Raw genomic sequence first — 9,476 nt, forward strand, 5'->3', positions numbered from 1 at the left:
GAGGTACAAATACATGACATTAAATGTTATTTATCTAATATTTATGATCATGTAGAGAATATCCCTGGAGCAAAGAATAGAGCTTTAGAAATTCTATCCATTGGTCCTAGGTAAAGGTGATGTATTAAACAAATGCATTTCACTTTACTTCCCAAATTCCCACTAAAATAACAATAAAGAGGTTTGTTGTTTTGGTTTGTTGACTGTTTGGGGTGTATGTGTTCTTATTTGTTTTGGGACACATGCAGGTGGTCTCAGGGTTTATTCCTGGCTCTGTGCTTAGTTTTCACTACTAGAACGGCCAGGAAACTGTATGTGATGCTGGGTATCAGACCCAGATAGATTGCATTCAAGGCAAACACCTTATCCCCTTTACTATTTCTCCAGCCTTTGTTGCTTTTAAATTTTACTTGCATACTTTTGGAAAAACAATATATTTACCCAGATGAGAACAGAAGGAAGAACGCAATAACAAAATTATGGAAATTTGGAAGCAGATGGACAAGTGATAATTAATTTAACATACAGGAGAAAGATGAGTTTTAAGCAAACAAGCGAAAGCTGAGAGGCAACCAGATTTATATAATAGAAATGCCAAGGACCTCAGAATTGGGGGCACTGAGAACCTCAGAAGGTAAGGTGAAAGTCAACTCAAAGCGATTACTTGAAAGTCCTGTCCCTCAACCTCTTCATTGTTAGTTTACTTCCTCCCACCCCAAATCTGGCCAGAGTCTGACAAAACAAAAAGTTCTGTGAAGAGAGTGAAGAAAACTGTTTCTGGACTAGGGATGCACAGGAAATGAGGGCAGGATTATAATATATATTTTTAAAATGCTATTGATATGCCAAAAACAGTAACAAATCTCACAATGGAGATGTTACTGGTGCCCACTCAAGCAAATCGCTGAACGACGGGATGACAGTGATACGGTGATACAGTGACTTAAAAAAATGATTAACTAAGGGTTTTTATATTATATATTCTCTTGATTTGGAAGAACAGATAGCAGGCAGCCTTTATCCTTCAGGCAGGAAATGGAACGGTGGTTTTCTCAGCATTTGATTAACTCGAGAGGAAAAATTTAAAGATATTAAAGGATTCCCTGATGAAATGGCCTTATCAAATTCCTGTATAAAGTAAACCTACACACACACACACACACAAACACACCATTCAGGCAGCTCTATTTAGTGTACAAGTCAGTGGATATTATCACATTCATGCACTGCGCGCTAACAATATCACTTTTACAGGAATTTTCATTTGTTTTGGGACCATACCCTGGTAGTCTCAGGTTAACATTGCACATAATAGCAACAAACACTCATTATGTCCTCCCCCAAAGTCACTGACAACCACTGATCCACTCTATATTCATAGGTTTGTCTATTCTATAAGCTTCATATGAATGGAATAAAATTTTAAAATGTGATCTTTTGATTCCGGCTTATTTCATTTAGCATACTTTTGCAAAGCCCATCCATATTATAGCATATGTCAGTTTTTCTTTAATTTTTATGCCTGGAAACTATTTCATTAATGTACAGAATTTACTCACCCATTCATCAGCTGATTGACATTTGGGTTGCTTGGCTTTTATGAATAATGCAACTCCACATTTTTTTGTTATCATAAATAATTCTATGAACCTTTGCTCTTTCCCCGAAAGAATATTACCACCTAATTGGCACTACAGTGTTCAAAAGGCCGTTCTACTATTCTACCATGTTTTCAAACCAACTGCTTGAGGATGGTGGGGAACATGCTAAGACATGTTCCTCACATATAAATTCCATATAAGACTGTGAATTCCATATAAGACTGTGAACATGTGAATTTCATATAAGACTTACCACACATTTTTTGCTGTGAAATTAATCAAGATGGATCAGTATTCTGTAAGAGCTTGAATGAATGCGTTGGCAAAAGGTTTGTGTGTAAGAGAAGGCACATTCAATTTGAATGTTGATTCCAAAGCGCTGCTCCTTCGATCCTGGAAGTGGTCTAAGATAATTAATCTGCCACCCTTTAACTGGCTGATCTCTCTCAGAAATGTTGTCCTGTTGGGGACTCAGTGTTGGTTTATGTTAGTTATGCTGCTGGTTTATGCTGCTGGTTATTCAGCAGTGGTAGTAAGCATGGGTTTATACTGATGACAGACTGGTTATTCAGCAGTGGTAGTAAGTGTCCCACCCTTGTGAGGAGAAGTCAACACTGCTAAACCTATGTATGATCTCCATCTTGGAATAGCTCTTCATCAGCAGCAAGATTCCTCTGCATATCCTTTTGTGGAATATCCTACCTCATTTTTCTGGTTTCCCTTTTCTTGTTTAATTCCCCACTTTGGCAGTCCACATTTTTCAAGTCCTTCTTGAGAAAAAGCTTGGGAATTAAGCTATACTTTAAAGCATATGTGTCTAATTATGTCACCCTTACTTTTATATTGGGAGCTAGAGCAATAGCACAGCGATAGGGCGTTTGCCTTGCACGCAGCCAACATGGCCAACCCGAGTTCGATTCCTCTGCCCCTCTCGGAGAGCCCGGCAAGCTACCGAGAGTATCTCACCGGCATGGCAGATCCTGGCAAGCTACCCGTGACGTATTCGATATGCCAAACACAGTAACAACAAAGTCTCCAATGGAGACATTACTGGGCCCGCTCAAGCAAATCGGTGAACGGGAGGACAGTGACAGTGACAGTGACATTTATATTGACTGATAATTTGGTTCAAGGCTGAAGATCATTGGAAGTTTTGCTCCATTCATTTCTGATCCCTCATGTTAATATGGAAACTTATAAGGCCATTCTGAATCCTGAGCCTTTGTACTTTACCTCTGGCCCCAATCTATCTCCAGAGTACAAAATTTTCTTCCTGTTGCAAGTCTCTTGAATTTTCTCTCATATGTTTTGATTAACTACTTTCTTTTTCCATTTTTGCTAAGCATTAAGTGGGGCTATTTAATTTGGACACGTATTTCCTCTTAGTCCTGGGAAAGTCTTAATAAAAATTTTTATTGCTCATTTCTTTCTTATTTGTTCTTTCTTTTCAGTATTTCTGATTTGAATATTGGTTCTCCTGGTCTAATACTGGTCTAAAAATCCTGATCTAATTATTCTATTTCTTTTATCCTATCTTTTGGTTCTTTTTCAGGCAACCGCAAGCGAACATCCGAGCTCGCAAAGTAGTGCAGAGATGTGATCAAGGAAGACCTCAAAGAGAGAAGAGCAGAAGTGCTGGTAGATGCGGCAGAAGCTGGGAAAAGTGTTCGTAATGCCTGCCTGTTCTTCGGCAACTACAAGACCAAGATGACTGCCCTCCGACGTCCTGATGGGTCTATCACATCTTCCAGAACAGCAATGGAGAAGATTATCCATGACTTCTATTAAAATCTCTTCAATAGCCATGTCCACTTGCCTGCATACCAAATTCCACAGGATGGATATGTCGTTCCCAATGTTCTCCCTTCCGAAACCCGACACGCCATTTCGTCAGTAAAGAAACCAACAGCACCCGGCCCAGACAAGGTCAGACCTGAACACCTGAAGAACCTGCCGTCAGTACTCATCAATACGCTGGCTCGGCTCTTCACACGCTATGTGTCTGAATGCAAGGTTCCATCCCAATGGAAAACCAGCAGGACTGTACTAATGTACAAGAAGGGAGACATCCATGACATTGGGAACTATCGCCCGATCTGCCTATTGTCTGTCATCTACAAGTTGTTCATTCGAGTCATCCTAACTAGGATTGGCAGAACACTAGATGAAGGACAACCATGCGAGCAAGCCGGGTTCCGCAAAGGGTTCAGCACCATCGACCATATCCACACGATAACCAAGCCCATTGAGGTTTCTTGGGAGTTCAGGATGCTGCTCTGTCTAACGTTCATTGATTTAAAGGAGGCCTTTGATTCTGTTGAGACGGAAGCGGTCATTGAAGCCCTAGCCAATCAAGGCATTCAAGCTCAATACATCAAGATCCTCTGTGAGCTGTATTACAGATTCACTACCAGGATCTCACCATTCTACAAAGAAGTAATCATTGATGTCAAGAGAGGGGTTCGGCAGGGTGATACCATTTCACCGAAAATCTTCAGTGCCACCCTCGAGAACATCATGCGACGACTGGAATGGGAAGGAATAGGAGTGAAGATAAGATGGCTGGCAACTACACCACCTCCACTTTGCTGATGACATTGTTTTAATAACACCAAACATTAGCCAAGTGGCACAAATGCTGGCCAACTTCGACCGTGAGTGTGGAAAGGTCGGACTACAGCTGAATCTTTTTTTTTTGTAAGAGGCACATGATGTATTAGACAGTTTTAGATTTAATAATTTAGATTTAATAATTAAAATACATTTTTCTTCTCTTCGATGCAGGCAGTAAAGTCAGGAGACCTGCTGCTACAATATTTGTGGACAGAGATTTGTGCCCCCGCCGCCCATTCCTTGTTGTTTAACTTTTAGTGTTCTTCACTTGCTAAAAATAAACTCAAATCCAGATTTATTTTATTGTGGTGGCAAACTAAATTAAATCAAATTTGTCTTTTTAAGAATGTTTGTTATTTTCCTAAGTTGATTGCCAGTTGTAAATTAGTTCCCTGTTAGGAAAGAAATGACTTTACTTTTTCAGGCTATGTCCTCAAATTGTTCTTCTCTGTCCCTCACAAGCTTCTTTAGAGACAAACTGTGAACGTTCCTATGACTAATTGTGTTCTATGTCTGTCACTGCATTTATAGAAGACTATACAATAGGGATAATCCTAGAATTTCAATGAATCTAACTCATTTTTAGTGTAAATCTAGAGGAAAGGTTGATTTCGTTTTATATACAGCTGAATCTTACGAAGACAATGTTTATGAGAAACAGCCTTGTTCCTGATGCCCCATTCGCTCTCAATGGAAGGACCAAGTCTGAATGCAACAGCTATGTGTACCTAGGTCGAGAAGTCAACATGACAAATGACCTGGCACCCAAGCTGCGCAGGAGGGAGAGAACGGCTTGGAACGACTACAAGAGCATCGAAGAAATAGCTAAGAGGACGAAGAAGCTCCAGCTCTGGGCACATCGCTTTGATTCCACTGTTCTTCCTGCATTAACATATGCCTCAGAGACCTGGGCCCTATGCAAACAGGATGAGAACGCTATTTGGGTCTCCCAAAGAGGAATTGAAAGAGCTATGCTTGGAATATCACGTTTCACTCAAATGAGAGAAAGAATCTGGAGTTCCAACCTCCGTCGACGATCAAGAATCAGGGACGCTGTCTTGTTTGCCAAGGCGTCAAAAATCAGATGGGCTGGTCACGTAATGAGATTTAGAGACGACCGCTAGACTAGAGCTGTTACCAACTGGATTCCACGGGATGTCAAAAGACCGCGTGGCCGCCCACCTACCAGATGGTCAGACTTCTTCATCAAGATCATGAACGATCGGTTTGAGGCTCTTCATGTTCCTAGAACGAACAGAAGCCATTGGGCTACACTAGCACACGACAGGGACAAATGGAGACTTCACTGGCACCTGCTCTAGCAAATCGACGATTAACGGGAAGTCAAGTGGTTCTTTTTATTTTATGTTCCAAACTTCCAGATGTATTTAATTCACCCATATTTTTAATCTCCAAGGTTGAAAAAGCACCTGAAGGTGTGGAAAAAAACTCAAAGGGCTGAAACAATTTCTTCCCACGAAGGAGGCCCCATTTTTTTTTTATTACCTCATAGTTTCCCCAACCACCATCAAGAGTAGCCTTGAATATTTCTGGGTGTGACCAAAAAAAGTTGTGTTATTTTGTTATCTGACTATTGCTTTTTTAAATAGTATCCTATTTTTGTAAAATGTATGTAATGTTTTTTTTTCTTTTCTCCCTTAAGAATCTCTACATTCTTGGGGCTTGAGTGATAATACAGCAAGTAGGACATTTGCCTTGCACACAACTGACACAGGTCTGAGCCCCGGGATCCCATATAGTTCCCCAAGCACTGCCAGGAGTAATTCCTGAGAGCAGAGCCAGGAGTAACCCCTGAGCATTGCAGGGTATGACCCAAAAAGCAAGCAGGCAGGCAGGCAGGCAGGCAGGAAGGAAGGAAGGAAGGAAGGAAGGAAGGAAGGAAGGAAGGAAGAAAAGATCTCTACATTCTTTATTTCTTCTACCTGCAGTCTGTTTCATCCATTATTTCTTTTCTGTAGCTTGTTTTCTCTCTTTTGTTAGAAATTTTCTTCAGATGCTGAGTAACTCTTGGATTTCTCTTTGTACTGAAGAGGTTGTACTAAAAGGACAACTAAAGATAGAAAGAATTGAAAACATCATCTAGTACAATGGATAAGGCACCTTGCACGTAGTCAGCCAGGTTCAATCACCAACACCCCTATGGTCCCTGAGTCCTACTAGGAGTGATCCCTGACCATCACCCTCATGTCCTGCCCCCACAAACAGAATTAAAACATTTGTTCACGCAAAGGATTTTTCTAACAAAATAGGAAAGTTTCCAAATAAAGGTGACTTCATTATAAAATAAAATAAAATACTGAAAGCAGTAGGAGCAACATTGCAATAATTTACACAGAGTAAGAATTTTGCAAGCACACCTGAGACTCTGTAACATGCTACACCCTCTAAATAGTTAGACTAGGTAAATAGGAGCACAAAGGAAAAGGAAAATCAAGGCAACATCCAGAAAATCAATAAAAAATAGGCGTGGGAAATCTCTGTCTTAGAGAAGGTGTAATGCAGAGCATTAAATAGTGTGTCCCCTACCCATTTATATTCACTTGCCTCATAAAAATCTTATTTGAGGAGTGGAGATGTTGTACATCTGGTAGGACCCTTGCCTTGTAGGTGGCTGACCCAGGTTCAATCCCTGATACCCCATAGGGTTCCCTGAACACTACCAAGGGAAATTCCTGAGTGTAGGGCCAGGAATAAGTCCTGGGCACTGCCAGGTGTGGCCCCAAACACCCCATTCTCCTCACTTCCTGAACACCACCACCCACACACACAAGAAATTATTTGAAAGGTATTGCAAAGAATTGTCACCCCATTCTCCTCACCGCATCCTTCCACGCACCTTTCCCTCCCACCCTCTGCCACCACACACAAGAACTTATTTGGAAGGTATTGCAGCGATTTATCAAAGACTTTTTTTTTGTCAAAGGCTTATCTTTACAGAGATAATTAAGATAAAAATTGGGCTAAAATTATATTGGATTAGGGTGATCCCTAAATTCAGTGAAAATATTCTTAATAAGGGATAGAAAAAAAAAACAGACACAGGAGGGCCAGAGATAGTCTAAATTTCCAGCAAGTTTTGGAGATAATCCAGGTTATCTTGCATGCAGTCAACTCTAGTTTGAATCCCTGGAACCACCTATGGTTCCCTGAGCACCACCAGGGGTCATTCATCATTCATGAGCACAGAGCCAGGAATAGTATAGGAATAGTCCTAAATACTACAACTGCTCTCTAAACACACACACACATGCAACATACACACATGTGTTATCAAAAGCAGAGACTGGTGTGGGATACCATTTGTTCTACAAGCCACAGGATACTATGAGGACCCAAAAGCTGAAACTGGAAAGGAAGATTCCTTCCATCGGAAGAAGTTTGGTGCTGACATTGGACTTCCAACCTCCATAACTGAGAGGAGACTTTGTTTATTAGTCCATGAAGCCTGTAGTAATTTGTTAGAGCAGTCCGTAAATCTACAGAGGTACAAGTTAACTGATAGTTCTTTTACACTACTAATCAGGATATGTGACTAAAAATAAATATCATTGCCAGTCATCCACGAGTGATGTAGAGAAGATGGTATAAGATGCCCCCAGGGGAGTTTTGGACTGCAAAGAGCACATTACATCATAAATCACTAGCTAGCGCTCTCAATTCCATGCTGATTATGGGTCAGTACCAAGGTTCCAGGTGACCTGGGAAATAAATACAGGCTACCACGAACAGCCACAAGTTAAACTGACCTTACCCAATTTCATATCCAAAAAATTAGCCTAGGTTCCTGGGGTGAGAACAGAAAGAACCTAGCTCAACTTGAATTGCCATCCAGATGCTAGAAGTTATTGAATAGAATTTCTTCCCATCCTTAATTTATTCATTCATGTAATGAGAACATTGATTAAATCATTGTCTACAGCTATCATCGTCTATTGAAGGACTCTATGGAGAGTTGGTGTAACTCTTACCTAGATTCCAGAAAGAGGGAAGTGAGTACTTTTCCACAAAATTTTTACAAAATTTTCATTAACTTTTACATCACGGTCCTAAGGCTAGCTCTTTAAGGTTGATGATTTGTTAGGTTGTGGTTTCATAAACAGTTTACTTAGAATCATAGTTTGGTTTTTTGTTTGTTTGTAACCAGAACCACTCAGATTCCATCCTTCCCTCTCATTCTTCAAAGGAAGAATGAGCATCAGTAGTAAATGGTATCTGCAAAAACAACACCTAGAAACGGCTTCATGCTTAGGAGAGGATGCTTTGGTTCCTACTCATGGTTCTGGTGTTCTACATGGTCAGATAAACTTCTCTAGCAATGAAATATAAAAATGATTCCTGAAAAATAAAGTCCTCAGAATCATTATATTTTTTTACAATGAAAATTATACAAGTTGAACTTGATAGAGGGTAAAAACACACATTCATCCATTCAGGAAAATTCAATTAAGTCATGGTGTCCAGGATTTTTACTTTTATAGGCATACAAAAATACTTTTAAGCACAAATATTCTAGAGGTTTTGTATTTTAGCCTTTATTTCTTTTCTTTTGAGGGGCCACAGCTGATGATGATCAAGTGTTACTCCTGGCTCAGCACTCAGGAACTACTCCTTTCAAGGCTCAGGGAATAATATTGGGTGTCTGGGCCAAGAGCCCTACTCACTATACTATCACCCCAGCCCCTGCACCCGACAGTCATGAGACACTTTAATATCAATAAATCAGTCATGTTTTACAACATTGAGATAAAGGTCTTTAGACTCCACTTTTTTAAAAGTTAAAATCTAAAATATTGTTTGACACTTTAAGTAGGGCGTACTTTGAAGTTTTAGTTCAGTGATTAAGTCATTTCAACCGTTCAGTATCTGGAGTATCAGTTCCATAAAATTATAATTTTTTCTTATATAACAATTCTATTTTGCACTTAATTCTACTTCTCACTTAGACTTACACTGAATATAGATATTTTCAATGCCTATAAATCTAGCTTATTCTTTTTTAATGGTAGTCTTCCCTTCTTTGGCTAAATAAAACATCAATCTCCTAAATGTGATCATTTAAGTTTGCTATTTCTAGCAAAAACATATGTATTATTTTATTGTTGTTTGTAAGATTATCTGATATTTGGGGTGGCAATAAGTTACTGAAATTATTTAAAATAATGTTCCTCATAAATTTATTTCTATGAAAATGTCTATTTTTCCTGCTATATGCTTATGGCACTAGAATAAGATTTTTCCCAC

At 39.6% G+C, this 9,476-nt stretch overlaps 1 non-coding gene across 1 annotated transcript; it reads right to left on the minus strand.

Annotated features, from left to right (window-relative positions):
- Positions 1-8,380: 8,380 nt before the first annotated feature.
- Positions 8,381-8,587, minus strand: LOC130027038 (small nucleolar RNA U3). The gene has a single exon (XR_008792977.1). It is a non-coding gene; the product is annotated as a small nucleolar RNA U3 (small nucleolar RNA).
- Positions 8,588-9,476: the final 889 nt, after the last annotated feature.

Source organism: Sorex fumeus, unplaced genomic scaffold (genome assembly GCF_029834395.1).
Source record: "Sorex fumeus unplaced genomic scaffold, SorFum_2.1 ptg000035l, whole genome shotgun sequence".
NCBI classification, from domain to species: domain Eukaryota; kingdom Metazoa; phylum Chordata; class Mammalia; order Eulipotyphla; family Soricidae; genus Sorex; species Sorex fumeus.